Raw genomic sequence first — 14,627 nt, 5'->3', positions numbered from 1 at the left:
GCATTTTCAGCGCCAGAGAAGCACAATGCAGAGAGCACACTGCTCCGAGGCAGGAACTTAACCAGTTCGATGAAAAATCTTCAAAGTTGACATTGTTAAGTGATTTTTCATGGAGTATCACTTTTTCCATGTTTCTTATGAATTTTTGCACTTTGATGAAAAAAATCATATTTCATATCAAAATTCATATTTTTTTGACTTTCCACTGTTTCTTATGAATTTTGGCATTTTAAAGTAAACAATCACATTTCATATCTTAGTCGACCCCATACATGTGAAAAAAGTCAAAGAAAACTGCCCCATTCAGCTGCACACAAGCGATTGTCTGAAAAACCGCTTTCCCTTGCTCGTAGAGCGCTGAGACTTGCGGAATCGCATTTTCAGCGCCAGAGAAGCACAATGCAGAGAGCACACTACTCCGAGGCAGGAACTTAACCAGTTCGATGAAAAATCTTCAAAGTTGACATTGTTAAGTGATTTTTCATGGAGTATCACTTTTTCCATGTTTCTTATGAATTTTTGCACTTTGATGAAAAAAATCATATTTCATATCAAAATTCATATTTTTTTGACTTTCCACTGTTTCTTATGAATTTTGGCATTTTAAAGTAAACAATCACATTTCATATCTTAGTCGACCCCATACATGTGAAAAAAGTCAAAGAAAACTGCCCCATTCAGCTGCACACAAGCGATTGTCTGAAAAACCGCTTTCCCTTGCTCGTAGAGCGCTGAGACTTGCGGAATCGCATTTTCAGCGCCAGAGAAGCACAATGCAGAGAGGACACTGCTCCGAGGCAGGAACTTAACCAGTTCGATGAAAAATCTTGAAAGTTGACTTTGTTAAGCGAATTATCCTGGAGTATCACTTTTTCCATGTTTCTTATGAATTTTTGCACTTTGATGAAAAAAATCATATTTCATATCAAAATTCATATTTTTTTGACTTTCCACTGTTTCTTATGAATTTTGGCATTTAAAAGTAAACAATCACATTTCATATCTTAGTCGACCCCGTACATGTGAAAAAAGTCAAAGAAAACTGCCCCATTCAGCTGCACACAAGCGATTGTCTGAAAAACCGCTTTCCCTTGCTCGTAGAGCGCTGAGACTTGCGGAATCGCATTTTCAGCGCCAGAGAAGCACAATGCAGAGAGCACACTGCTCCGAGGCAGGAACTTAACCAGTTCGATGAAAAATCTTCAAAGTTGACATTGTTAAGTGATTTTTCATGGAGTATCACTTTTTCCATGTTTCTTATGAATTTTTGCACTTTGATGAAAAAAATCATATTTCATATCAAAATTCATATTTTTTTTGACTTTCCACTGTTACTTAAGAATTTGGCATTTTAAAATAAACAATCACATTTCATATCTTAGTCGACCCCATACATGTGAAAAAAGTCAAAGAAAACTGCCCCATTCAGCTGCACACAAGCGATTGTCTGAAAAACCGCTTTCCCTTGCTCGTAGAGCGCTGAGACTTGCGGAATCGCATTTTCAGCGCCAGAGAAGCACAATGCAGAGAGGACACTGCTCCGAGGCTGGAAACGAGCCAGTTCGATGAAAAATCTGGAAAGTTGACTTTGTTAAGCGAATTATCATGGAGTATCACTTTTTCCATGTTTCTTATGAATTTTTGCACTTTGATGAAAAAAATCATATTTCATATCAAACTTCATATTTTTTTGACTTTCCACTGTTTCTTATGAATTTTGGCATTTTAAAGTAAACAATCACATTTCATATCTTAGTTGACCGCGTACATGTGAAAAAAGTCAAAGAAAACTGCCCCATTCAGCTGGACACAAGCGATTGTCTGAAAAACCGCTTTCCCTTGCTCGTAGAGCGCTGAGACTTGCGGAATCGCATTTTCAGCGCCAGAGAAGCACAATGCAGAGAGGACACTGCTCCGAGGCAGGAATCGAGCCAGTTCGATGAAAAATCTTGAAAGTTGACTTTGTTAAGCGAATTATCATGGAGTATCACTTTTTCCATGTTTCTTATGAATTTTTGCACTTTGATGAAAAAAATCATATTTCATATCAAAATTCATATTTTTTTGACTTTCCACTCGTTCTTATGAATTTTGGCATTTTAAAGTAAACAATCACATTTCATATCTTAGTCGACCCCATACATGTGAAAAAAGTCAAAGAAAACTGCCCCATTCAGCTGCACACAAGCGATTGTCTGAAAAACCGCTTTCCCTTGCTCGTAGAGCGCTGAGACTTGCGGAATCGCATTTTCAGCGCCAGAGAAGCACAATGCAGAGAGCAGACTGCTCCGACGCAGGAAACGAGCCAGTTCGATGAAAAATCTTGAAAGTTGACTTTGTTAAGTGAATTTTCATGGAGTATCACTTTTTCCATGTTTCTTATGAATTTTTGCACTCTGATGAAAAAAATCATATTTCATATCAATATTCATATTTTTTATGACTTTCCATTGTTTCTTATGAATTTTGGCATTTTAAAGTAAACAATCACATTTCATATCATTGTCGACCCCAAACGTGAATAATGTCAAAGAAAACTGCCCCATTCAGCTGCACACAAGCGATTGTCTGAAAAACCGCTTTCCCTTGCTCGTAGAGCGCTGAGACTTGCGGAATCGCATTTTCAGCGCCTGAGAGGCACAATGCAGAGAGGACACTGCTCCGAGGCAGGAAACGAGCCAGTTCGATGAAAAATCTTGAAAGTTGACTTTAAGTGAATTTTCATGGAGTTTCACTTTTTCCAAGTTTCTTATGAATTTATGTACTTTGTTGAAAAAAATAATATTTCATATCAAAATTCATATTTTTTATGACTTTCCATTTTTTCTTATGAATTTTGGCATTTTAAAGTAAACAATCACATTTCATATCTTAGTCGACCCCATACATGTGAAAAAAGTCATGGAAAACTGCCCCATTCAGCTGCACACAAGCGATTGTCTGAAAAACCGCTTTCCCTTGCTCGTAGAGCGCTGAGACTTGAGGAATCGCATTTTCAGCGCCAGAGAAGCACAATGCAGAGAGCACACTGCGCTGAGGCAGGAAACGAGCTAGTTCGATGACAAATAATGAACGTTGACTTTGTTAAATGAATTTTCATAGTATATAACTGTTTCCTTGTTTCTTGTTGCACTTTCATTGTATAGGTGTAGCCTCAGTCTGTCCGTTAAGTCAAGTGTTCTCTGGTCTGTTTTTGGGCTGTGAATGTATTCACATTGTACTTCTTTGTCAGGATTTGAGAAGGCGACTGTGACGGAAAGAATATAAAAAAAAGAATAAAGAAAAAAAAGGGTCCGGCCTTACCCTCATCGAGCATTTTGTTTCTCCGACAAGGGTTTCCTGGTGCTATTCGGGTTTTTTTTTCTTTATAGCTCTTAATTTCTCTTAATTCACGCATAAATCTTTTGCCTTTTATTAACGATTTCCACAGAGAGGAACATCAAAGAGCTTGATGTAGTTTCCTGAGCTTTGCTCTGGCAAAGCTGTGTATGTTTCAGTGTTAAATGGGTTGTTTCCAGGAGTTGGGTCTTTTTTGATTATGTGACTTTATGCATTCCTGTATAGATGTGGCCTGAGGCTGTCCGTTAAGCAGAGGAGATAAATGTATATTGCTTCTTGGCCTTCTGGTTAAGCTTGAGTATCAAAAGAGGAAAGATTTATGTATGACTTAAGAGAAACTAGAGCTAGAAAGAAAAAGACACCAAGCAGCTCCAGGAAACCCTTGTTGGAGACACACAATGCTCGATGAGGGTAAGGCCGGCCCCTTGGGTTGGTTGAGTGGAGAAAGGGTGGGGAAAGGTTGACGAGCAACAACTGACAGTGGTGAGTAGAAGGAGGTGAAGATAGGCTAGGGAACAGGGCGGGTTGCATGCAGACAATTTGATAAGTAAGTGAGTACGTCAATAAATCAGTAATTCAGTAACTGATTCTCCTTCATTTTACATCAGAAAACGGTGCACCAAGCCTGGAAGTACTGCAATACCAGGCCGATCCGTGGAGCAGACGTAGCAAGCCCCTTTTCCGGCACCCAGCTAAAAAATCTGTTTAATATAGAGAACGTATGAGATATTAAACTGATAAGAACAGATTTTTTTTCCAATCCAAGTCCTACCCATATTCATACCTAACCATTCACCTTCTCAAGGCCAGACTAAGGATTGCAACATGAACTCAGACCAAGGCCAAAAAGCCAGACCAGTGAACACAATAGATCCTATCTAAAAAGCCTGAGAAGCGATCCTACACAAACCCCATTCCATCTATTCTCCTTCTCAAACCCAGTCAAAGCCCAAAACCAGACCAGAGAACACTTGATCTTAGCCAAAAGACCAAGAAGCAATAAACTTTTATCTCCTCTGCTTAACGGACAGCCTCAGGTCACACCTTTACAGGCATGCATTAAGTCACATCAGCAAATAAGACCCAACTCCTGGAAACTACCCATTTAACTTTGAAGCATACACAGCTTCGCCAGAGCAATGCTCATAGAAATACATCAAACTCATTGTTGTTCCTCTCCACAAAAATCTTTACTAAAAAGCAAAAGATTTATGCAGGACTTAAGAGAAACCAGAGCTATAAAGAAGAAAAGGCGAGCAGCACCAGGAAACCCTTGTCGGAGAAAAACAATGATCGATGAGGGTAAGGCCGGCCCCTTTTTTTTTTTCTTTTTTTTTTATATCCTTTCTGTCACACTCGCCTTCTCAAAGCCAGACTAAGAAGTGCAATGTGAATACAGTCACTGCCCAAAGCCAGACCAGAGAACACTTGATCTTAGCCAAAAGGCCGAGAAGCAATGAACTTTTATCTCTTCTGCTTAACGGACAGCCTCAGGCCACACCTATACAGGCATGCATAAAGTCACATAACCAAATAAGACCCAACTCCTGGAAACTACCCATTAAACATTGAAGCATACACAGCTTTGCCAGAGCAAAGCTCATAAAAATACATGAAGCTCATTGATGATCCTCCCCACGGAAATCTTTAATAAAAGGCAAAATATTCATGCGTGACTTAAGAGAAACCAGAGCTATAAAGAAAAAAAGTCGAGCAGCACCAGGAAACCCTTGTCGGAGACACACAATGCTCGATGAGGGTATGGCCGGCCCCTTATGCGTTTGTCTGAAAAACCACTTTCCCTTGCTCGTAGAGCGCTGAGACTTGCGGTATCGCATTTTCAGCGCCAGAGAAGCACAATGCAGAGAGCACCCGGCGGTGTGGCATGAAACGAGCCTGTTCGATGAAAAATGATGAAAGCTGACTTTGTTAAGTGAATTTTTATGGAATATCACTGTTTTCATGTTCCTTATGAATTGTTGCACTTTAATTTAAAAAATCAAATTTCAGTTTAGAATTCATATTTATTATCACTGTTCCATTCTTTCTTAAGAAGTTTCGCATTTTAATGTGTAATGTGGCAGGTAAAATTATTCATATTGAGTGTGATGAAGTTATATCTTCAAGCAAAAACAGAAACGTTTGGGACTTTTAAAACAATTCACATTCTTGTGTACCTCCCCCTCTTCAAAGATGCAATGGTGGAACTATTTTCTGGATCTCACCAAGAATGTACATTCTTTTACCCTTCAGGTTCTAATCTCAAGGAATACTGCAAAGATATGATGGTATACTTTCTGTATGATGTTATTGATATTTAATGTCATTCCAAAGGTTATGGTGTGATTGGTGAAAAGGTCTAATTTCCAAATCAGATAGTGGCAGTGTAGATAAGGAGATAATGGATTCCCTTGCATTACAAATCAATCCGCTTTTTTCAGTTGTACTCAATAGAAATAGAATTAACATGGACTAATGACCAACTTTTGGTCTTGTACTCTACAGAGGGCTTTAACTAGAGACTAAAAGGCCCATTTCAGCCCTACTTGGATAATGTAATGCTGCAAGCATTACAGAGACTTTTAATGCACCTGACTGATGCTCTTAACCAAGCTTTTCCAGTAAGAATGGACAAGCCTGGATTCCAGAGTGGATGTTTCCTGTGTGGAAAAACAGACCACTGGATACGAGACTGTCCGAAGAGACATCGCGGGGGAGAAGCGATCACAGAAGCATGAGGTTTGGTTGGGTCAGGGACGAGGGAGCAGCCAGGGAAGGGTAAGTCTGATCTTTTTGTGCAATGCAATGAAGAAAAGCTTAAGCTAACTGTTCCATTTCCACCTGTCACTAATCCAATGTCTAGCAAAGTATCAGAGGTTGCTATTTCACCTATGAATGAAACTTTTGCTAAATATCATGACCCGAAATTTAAGAAAATGCCTGTGATTACATTACTTGAGCAATACCAATACAGTTTCTAGCTGACTCAGGCGCGGGCATTTTGTGATATGATTGTGTGAATTTTCTATTTCACTTAGAATGAGCAATCACTCTCTGTGTACTACAGGAGCATTGGGGATGTCAGTAATTGAGACATTCTCTGTGCCCTTAAAATGTGAGATAGTAACTACTTAGAAACAATTTGAATTCTGTTTTTTAATTTCTGTTGGGTTGAGATTTGGTGTGCAAACTAAATTTAAATCTGACCAGGCCTTAGGATAGAATGGGGAGATAACTCCTGCTTTGTAAAATACGATCCCAGACCCCTGCTCTATGTGTATGAATGGAAACTGATTAATTCCTCTCTCACTGATGTCACACACTTTCTAGTAGAGAAAGCAAAAACTCTCACCTCCTTTTCTCAAACAGACTATATGATACCGAAAGCACTGCACTGTACTGTGCACATACACAGACACAAACCACATGAGAGTTATGAGAAAGAATGATACAAGAAGTTTGATAGGCCAGACATATTGATATTAAAGCGTGTGAGATGGAATGAACACAGATGTGCTGTAGAGGTAGATTTATCTCGGGTTTCAGTTCGAGCTGGTCATCCACACCCATTCCAAATTAATCATGGATCTCCACATGTCTAAGGGTTAGAGAGTGGGAATCTTTGGGAGAATGGATGTTACAAGCTACTCAAAGTCATGATTGGGAGCCAGCTGTTCTTTGCAGCCCAAAATTGAATGCATATAGCACAGCACTAAATTGGCTGGCTAGAGCTGAGAAAGGCATGTTGATCCTTCTTGATGATGGGATAGATCCTAACCCATGGTACAAAACCGATTTGGCCTTATCCAAATTGGAACATTCAGATGTGCCCAATGAATTGTGGGCGAGTGGAAAATATGATGTAGGTCTAATTAAAAATTGCCCTCCAGTGATCATTACACCAAAATCAGATTATAGGCCAAAGAGGGCTCAATATCCCCTAAAACCAGAAGCTATAGCAGGAATAACACCGGTGTCTAATTATCTATTAAAATTTGGAGTTATAGTGCGAGTGTGCGATGTCTCCTCTGCAAACACCACTCTTCCCAGTAAGGAAAATAAGAGCTCCAGGGGAGCCGGAGGAGTGGAGACTCGTACAGGATTTGAAAGTGGTCAATGATGCTGTGATCCATCGAGCACCTAATGTTCCCAACCCATACACTATCTTGTCCCAAATTCCAGTTGACAGTGCATGGTTTTCTGTTGTCGATATAGCCAACGCATTCTTTAGCATACCAATAGATCCAGATTGTCAATTTTGGTTTGCCTTTTCCTTTAATGGAAAAGCCTATACTTTCGCACGCTTATGTCAGGGCTATTGTGAGTCACCTACAATCTATAATGAAGCATTAAAGAACAGTTTAGATACACTGCAGCTAACTGAGAAATTTGTGTTGCTTCAGTATGTAGATGACATTCTTTTAGCCGCACTAAAGAGTAGTGTGAAAAAGACACCATTAAATTGCTCCGTCACCTCGCTAAAGAAGGACATAAAACCTGTCAAAACTGCAATTTGTACAAGAAGTGAAGTTCCTAGGACATTTAATTTCTGCAGAAGGTAAAAGACTTGAGTCGAGTAGAGTGTAAACATTACAGAAAATTCCCAACAGTTACTGTCATTCTTGGGAGTGTGTTCATACTGTAAGGATGTTCATACCCGATTATGCTGTGTTAGAGGCACCGCTGAGCGCTATGGCTCACGAACAAGGCCTCAAGCACACAGCAAAGTGACGTGGACTGAGACTGCAAACGCTACATTTGAACGACTGAAACAGACATTACAGATGACACCCGCATTGGGCATTCCTGACCCGATGAGACCATTTACACAGACTGTGGACGATAAAGGGGGGTGCATGGCATCTGTTTTACTTCAAGAGCATGGGGGTAGACTGCGACCAGTGGCTTATTTCTCAGCAAAGCTAGATCCGGTAGCAGCAGGACTTCCTATGTGTCTTAGAGCAGTAGCTGCAGCAGAGAAAGATGTCAATGCCTCACGAGACATCGAAGGCTACAGCGAATTAACTTTGTTGGTACCACATGCAGTGTCGCAACTGCTTTTAGAACAAAAGACAGCACACATGACAGCCGCTCGGTGGTTGAGATATGTATCGTTTAACTATGTCATAGTTAAACGATACACAACTCTTAACCCTGCCACTCTTCTTTCCACAGAGCAGGATGGAGAGCCTCATGATTGTGTGAGTGTGATTAATGAAGTTTGTAGTCCAACAATATTTACACTGATAGCAGGTATGCCTTTGGCATCACGCATGATTTTAGAACATTATGAAAGCATAGGGGGTGTTTGACCTCCTCAGGCAAGCTTATCGTGCACCATGGCCTGATAGCTGACCTCCTGGATGCAATCCTACTACCAAAAGCTATTGCAGTATGTAAATGTGAAGTGCATATGCGTTGTAATGATCCTATTTCCACAGGTAACGCCAAAGCTGATGCAGCTGTGAAAGCAGCAGCAAAACAACCTGAACAGAAACAAACTACTACTATCATGACTATATTGTCTGCTCCTACTCTAAATCTCACTGAAATACAGGGTATGGGTGATTGTGAGACGAAACAACACTGGAGGCAGTTGGGATGTGTCCAGAAACAAGGTGTTTGGTATGGGCCCACAGGAAAACCATGTTTACCAAAGAAACTTTCCTTTTTATGCTAAACTGACACATGGTAAGGACCACGTGTCAGAAGGAGGGATGGTAACAGAAATAAGGAAACACTGGCATGTTATAGGCTATACTAACCACTCCCAAAAATTTTGTGAATGCTGTGTCATATGTGCAACAAACAACATTGGGAGAGGCATCTGTCACCACAAAGGCCATTTGAACACTTACAAATGGACTTTATTGAGTTAACACCTAGTGAGGGTAAGAAGTATTGTCTGGATATAGTAGATATGTTCTCTAAATGGGTAGAGGCTTTTCCTACATCTAACCAGGATGCTAGTGCAGTAGCAAAAGCACTACTAACTGAAATTATTCCACGGTGGGGAATTTCTGAGAGAACTGGTAGTGATAATGGTACCCCATTCGTGAATCAGGCATTACAGAAAGTCAATGAATACTTAGGGATCAATCTGAAACAGCACTGTGCCCAGCTAGTGGTGGAGCAGTAGAAAGGGAGAATGGCACATTAAAAAATAAATTGGCAAAATGCTGCGCTGAGACAGGTTTGTCATGGGTCAAAGCCCTCCCAATAGTGTTGATGTAAAAAAAAATCCTTTTTGGCAGGCCATTAACCACAGGAGTGGGTTTTCCAGGAAGCCAGAGACACAGTATCAGTGAATGTGAAGATCAAATGTTGAACTATTGCATAAATTTGTCTTCTGTATTATCTGATATTCACAGGCAGGTGAAGGATGCCCTTCCTAAACCGCATGCAGACACCCTGCACGACCTGAAACTTGGCGAGTAGATCATGGTAAGATACTTCAGGATGAAGAATTGGAAGGCTAAGCGTTGGCGGGGGCCATTCCAGATTCTGCTGACTACACCCACCGCTGTGAGGATAGCAGAGAGAGCAGTGTGGATACACGCCAGTCACTGTAAGCAGGTACCTGTGCCAGATCTGGAACTAGGGGAGAGTAAAGGTTCACCATAACCACCCCGTATGGTGGAATTGGTGGTGTCTAGATGAAATCTAGAACAAATCTCTAACACCCACACTCACGAAGACAACCTGAACGGATAGCGTTCCAGAGCCTCGGTGAGGTGGGACGAGTGTGTAAGGGCAGTGCATGCATTCTAACCACCAATATACATTAAGAAAGGTGAAGGTTCACTTAAAGTTTGGTGTTGTTCATAGGAATCATCCGAGAGACATTGATTTTCCACCAGATCTGACAAACAGACTATGATCCTAAGTTGACAAATGAAATTAATTTAGCTTAGACTGCACTGGAAAAAAAAAATCCGTATATTTTACGGTAAAATACTGGCAGCTGTAGTTGCCAGAATTTTACTGTAAATTGTACGGTGACACTGTTCACCACTTCATAGTATGCTTTATTAGCAACTGTAAATTTCACAGTTGAGAACTGTTTACAACAAATTACTGTTAAAAAAGCAGACAAATGTAAACCTGTTTACAGTAAACTACTGTAAAATAACACTGTAAAACTAATTACAGTCTCTCAGATAAAAACCACAACAGCCGTATCATTACAGTATTTTATTGTAAAGTTCAAATTTACAGTAAATTACTGGCAGCTGTGGTTGCCAGAATTTTACCGTAAAAAACACAGTACAACACAATGCATTACAGTTGGTTTGCCTAGATTTTACTGTCAACAACTTATGATTAATTACTAAATGAATAAGGTCCATTGTAAATCAAGGCACAAAAATATCATTGTCAGACTAAAGCAAGAAAACAATCAATTCAAACTGTTAACACTGAATATGTACAAATACCTTGTCCAGTACTCACAAATTAGTAATGAAATCTTGAAAAAACTGCACACGTCCATATGATTGGATAATCCATGGTGAAATAAACCAACATTATGTATCAGGGCTTACTTTCCCTGGTTGAACAAGAGGAATAAGTCTCTGAGTCCAGATTTGTGTGAAGACATGGGATAGACTTGAACATGATGTTTGAGAAACTGGAAGCTGTACTGTACATGTACTGTCACTAGTTCAGTTTGAGGACTTGCATGTTGTCCACTGTGGGCTGATATGATCCCCTCTGCAGCCAGAAAACATACACAAAGCACATGTTGGATTGATGCAGTGTTTAAGCATGATGCCTACACAGAAAGATAAACAGCCTTCTAGTTGTCCAATAAGTGGTTCAAATATGTTCAACTTTGCTCCAATGAATTATACATTAATGAAGGCAATATTTATTAATTAATAAAATAATTAATATGGTTTTGCAGGTTATTTTTTATAACTGATGGTCTCAGGGAGAAAGTTCTCATTTCAGAAACATTTCATACAAAAGTCATCATTAGCATTTATTTTTATGTCTGTTGACATGAAGTCTAAACACAGTTGCCTCCACTGAAGCAATTAATAATCAAATTTACTACAACACTGACCAGTAACCAGTCAAAATGTACAACCACTTACCAATATTTATCCAGCATCTGATCAAAAGGGGGGATTTGTAGAACAGGAAAGAGATTAATGAGGTCCATTTCAAGAACAACTGCTGGCAGATGACAGCAACAAAGACAGTAAGAAATATATTGCCTTAATTGAAAGTAAAATCATCTCAAGCATCTCGATGTAAACTACAATCAAATGGCTATATTAAATAAATAAATGGCTAATCAAGTGCCTCACCTGGTAGAACTTGTACCACATACTGTTATTCAGGCAGTCAAGCTTCAGTTCCAGCTCAGGCCTTTTGCTGCAAATCATCCCATCTCTCTCCAATGTGCCACTGTCCAAAAAAGCAAAGCTTTTTTTTCTCATGAATTTTGAGAAGCACGTGACTTGAGGCTGAGCTCCGATTGGCTTATATCAAATTGTCCTTGAACCCTCCCAGTGTCGTTAGCGAATCAATGTTGTTTTTATATATTTGGCCTCATGTGATTGGAGCATTCTCAACGAGTCTCATTAGCACTCAGCAGATTGTCAGTTAACAGCCGCCACTGATTATGATTCTTCTCCATTCACCGGGTGGGAAACAACCTCAACTAGCACTTTAAAAGATAATAGAGCATTTCACCTAACATTTACTTAAATGAACTCAGGCTTTAATGGGCATTAAACGATAGATATCTACAAGATATGTTTGTAACCATCTCCAAAACACTTAAATCAACAACGTGGTTCATTTCTGTGAAGCCTTCAATGAAGTACAAGTTGCAGCAACAAAAATAAACCGGGGCAATATCAGACCCAAATAAACACAACATAAACAAACACAAAACCACAAACACCCAAACAATTACAGCCTATAATCATTTTAATTGGATATCGCACATTAATGATCAGATTCAACCCATATTTAAACATATTTTAATTTGAAATCAACCTAATTTAACAAACACATTCCATATTTTTAACATCTTGTTTCTGTAGAAATGAAGGTATGTTTTTTGCTGAATGGTGAAAGGTTTTATATCGTAAATTTAAATAAACATCAGCAAAATCTGTAATTTAGACAGAGTAATACCTTTGATTTTAGGGTGATTACTTGTTTATGAAGTTACAGCATTTTACCGTTCATTTTACCAAAAGTTTCTATTTTCACAGTAACAATATGTATTTTTTACATATTAGGACAGTAAAAATGAAAGTACATACTGGTTCTTTATTTACGGTAATTTGATGTATGTACTACTGTGATATACTATTTTTGACTTTACAGTCTTTTACTGTTGCTATTTCACAGTATTTTACTGTAATTTTCACATACATTTTTTAGTGTGTTTTGTTTTGATTTTTTTATCCCGTTATGTTTTGTGTTATGCTTTTCTTTTCCCTGATTCTGATTCCCTGACTCGCAAAGAAAAAAAAAGAGAATTAGAGGGGTTTCTCCTCTCTCAAGAAAAAGCAGAGTAACTATTTTTTAAGTTTTAGTTGATGAAGACATCATTGGAAAGCCAAGGGGATGATGTCTGATGTTGGGCTAAAATTTTGTTAAAATTTTGTATATGTAGTTTGTCCTTCAGGACAAAAAGGAAAGAAATGTAGTGGAAATTTTAACAAGTAACAAAGATGAACAAGTAACACTTTATGAACTCTGCTGTGTGTGTGTGTGGAGAGGAAGATATTAAGCAGGTGGCTGTCAGTACCAGGAGCGACTCTAAACGAGGAATGCAAGAACATTGTATATCTTGTCTTTCTATATGCTATAGCTCAATTTATGGAAGTGCTGTTGGTCACGTATACATTTGGTTTAGGATGCACGTAAAAGTTCTATATAAGGGGGACCCGTGAAAGCGGGCCTTGCCTCTCCGCTGTGTAATCTCATTGCACTGTGTTTGAGATGCCTTTTGCCGCGGCAAAAAAAAAAAATCCTTTCTTATATCTTTGCTTTGACTCGCACCCTTGTGTCCGTGTGTAGTTTGATAATCATTTCAATTCAGAGTTCAGACTTGCCACCACAATATCAAAGTTCATATTTTTTTCTTATATTATATTTTATATTTTCTTATATTAATATAATATTATATTTTCTTATATTATTCTTTTTTTTGCATTTTAATGTAAACAATCACATTGCATATCAGAGTTCAACCCAAACATGTGAAAAAAGTCCAAGAAAACTGAGAAAGAGAAGCACAATGCAGAGAGCACACGGCGCTGTGGCAGGAAACGAGCCTGTTCGACGAAAAATGATGAAAGTTGACTTTGTTAAGTGAATTTTCATGGAATATCACTGTTTCCATGTTTCTTATGAAATTTTTGCACTTTAATGTAAAAATCATATTTCATATCAACGTTCATATTTTTATCACTGTTCCCATATTGCTTATGAATTTTTTCACTTTAATGTAAAAAATCATATTTCATATCAAATTTCATATTTTTTTAATCACTGTTCCCATGTTTCTTATGTTTTTTTTTTTTGCATTTTCATGGAATATCACTGTTTCTATGTTTCTTATGAATTTTTGCACTTTAATGTAAAAAATCATATTTCATATCAACGTTCATATTTTTTTATCACTGTTCCCATATTTCTTATGAATTTTTGCAATTTAATGTAAAAAATCATATTTCATATCATGGTTCATATTTTTTTTTATCGCTGTTTCCATGTTTCTTATGATTTTTTGCATTTTAATGTAAACAATCACATTTCATATCATAAACGTGAAAAAAGTCAAAGAAAACTGCCCCATTCAGCTGTACACATGCGTTTGTCTGAAAAACCGCTTTCCCTTGCTCGTAGAGCGCTGAGACTTGCGGAATCGCATTTTCAACGCCGGAGAAGCACAATGCAGAGAGCACACTGCGCTGAGGCAGTAAACGAGCCAGTTCGATGAAAAATCATGAAAGTTGACTTTGTCAAGTGAATTTTGATGGAATATCACTGTTTCCATGTTTCTTATGAATTTTTGCACTTAATATTATTCCACACCTAAGACGTACTAACGCCGTAAATTAATTAAGCCTAAAGATAGATCTTAATAAAATAGAAACTGTTAACTCCAAGAAGGACTGGTCGTATTTTTTTTTTGTTTTCTGTTGTTGCAACATTTCTATGACATTCAGAGCAATAAAGAAGTGGCATGTGTAGACTAACACCAAGTGTGGTGCTGTGTGGCCAACATTGGCAAAAACATTTGGTTTCACAAATAA

The 14,627-nt window shown here is 38.5% G+C and overlaps 3 non-coding genes and 1 pseudogene across 3 annotated transcripts; 1 reads left to right on the top strand and 3 right to left on the bottom strand.

The window, feature by feature from the left end:
• Nucleotides 1-3,369: 3,369 nt before the first annotated feature.
• Nucleotides 3,370-3,484, top strand: LOC131351431 (U5 spliceosomal RNA). Its single transcript, XR_009204405.1, has one exon. It is a non-coding gene; the product is annotated as a U5 spliceosomal RNA (small nuclear RNA).
• A 464-nt stretch (nt 3,485-3,948) lies between these two features.
• Nucleotides 3,949-4,158, bottom strand: LOC131351433 (U2 spliceosomal RNA; annotated as a pseudogene).
• A 305-nt stretch (nt 4,159-4,463) lies between these two features.
• On the bottom strand, nt 4,464-4,578 carry LOC131351430 (U5 spliceosomal RNA). The gene has a single exon (XR_009204404.1). It is a non-coding gene; the product is annotated as a U5 spliceosomal RNA (small nuclear RNA).
• Nucleotides 4,579-4,920: 342 nt separating this feature from the next.
• On the bottom strand, nt 4,921-5,035 carry LOC131351436 (U5 spliceosomal RNA). The gene has a single exon (XR_009204406.1). It is a non-coding gene; the product is annotated as a U5 spliceosomal RNA (small nuclear RNA).
• Between the last annotated feature and the right edge of the window lie 9,592 nt (nt 5,036-14,627).

Source organism: Hemibagrus wyckioides, linkage group LG03 (genome assembly GCF_019097595.1).
Source record: "Hemibagrus wyckioides isolate EC202008001 linkage group LG03, SWU_Hwy_1.0, whole genome shotgun sequence".
In the NCBI taxonomy this organism is placed as follows: domain Eukaryota; kingdom Metazoa; phylum Chordata; class Actinopteri; order Siluriformes; family Bagridae; genus Hemibagrus; species Hemibagrus wyckioides.
Note: the sequence above shows the minus strand (reverse complement) of the source record. Positions and strands in the feature narration are given on the sequence as shown.